The sequence below is a fragment of the Agrilus planipennis genome, unplaced genomic scaffold (genome assembly GCF_000699045.2).
Source record: "Agrilus planipennis isolate EAB-ADULT unplaced genomic scaffold, Apla_2.0 scaffold377, whole genome shotgun sequence".
Classification (NCBI taxonomy): domain Eukaryota; kingdom Metazoa; phylum Arthropoda; class Insecta; order Coleoptera; family Buprestidae; genus Agrilus; species Agrilus planipennis.
Genome location: NW_020439504.1, coordinates 91,089 through 92,305, shown reverse-complemented (window position 1 = coordinate 92,305; position 1,217 = coordinate 91,089). Strand labels below are relative to the sequence as shown.

Sequence of the window (1,217 nt, the reverse complement as noted above, 5' to 3'; positions counted from 1 at the left end):
AAATATATTAATTTATTAGAAAAAAATTGTTAATTAATAACGAAGTGGACTAAATAAGTACAGGTAAACAGTTATGTGTATAATAATAATATTAGTAAACCAATTACGATTGTATGTATAAGGATGATTGATCTAAACCGTTCATTAGAAGCGTATGGGGAACGAAAACATAGCGATTTGAAACGTGATGGTTTACTTGCATGTCAAAGAATAAATATTTTCATAACTGACAAGGAAGCCGTTTTTTACATTATTGAGTATACTTCATTAAATTTAAAATTAACTTTTGTGGTATAACCCTAATACTAATATTTTCTAATTTACCCTTACTACAAGGTGAAAATTTTAGTGAAGATATTCTAATAGCACCATATTTTATCGTGCCAATTGTACAAAGGTGAATAAAAGAAAAATTTTTTATTTTTGATTCCTATCATAAATTTTGAGTTTGCACTTTTTTTGTTATTTATTTATATTAATCACTAGAAATAATATGGTATGAATGAATTAGTGACAGCTACTAAAACTGGCATTATGTGAGTTTCTTACTTCTACGATACTATTTAAATACACATATGAACAGTATTTTGGTAATTTTTAATAGTGAAAAGCAATACGGAGAACATATTAGACAAGTTTAAAAGAAGTTAAAAATGCTAATTAGCATCTTTCAGGATCAGAACTATGTTCAGACTAAAGCAGTATGTTCCAAAGGTTAAATAAAGTGTAATCTATGCCAAAAATCATGTGATACGTATACAGTGATTTCAAGAACTTTTATTTACAGACTGAAATAGTCGATAACTCAAAAACTATTAATTATTTTCCAATAAAACTATTTCTGATCGAAAGGGCATATTGTAAAATCACATCGATATAGATTAGAAATGAGTAACTTCAAAATTATTAGATATAGGAGACAGAAAATGTTAAAAAGAATAAACATTTCTAATCATTTTGTGTTTTATTTATTAACAACATATCACATAAAAATCAATTTATTTCTGTCAATTAATTTTACTATATTTCTGCTTGACAAGCCGGTAGTAAACTATACACAAAATAGTAAATTGAATATAAAAAGGCCTTCATCATCTGAATTTATTTTATATTAATGTGAAAATTTATTCTTAATTTTTATCCACTATAAATTAATGAAGAAAAATAGTTGCTGTTGTTCGAAATGTGGTGTTATAGGCGGATGACGAGGATATCGT

At 25.9% G+C, this 1,217-nt stretch overlaps 1 protein-coding gene across 1 annotated transcript in view; it reads right to left on the bottom strand.

Moving 5' to 3' along the window:
* The window catches only part of LOC108742962 (secretin receptor-like), a 92,820-nt gene that overhangs the window by 39,004 nt on the left and 52,599 nt on the right, over positions 1–1,217 (bottom strand). The gene's annotated exons all lie outside the window — the stretch shown is intronic.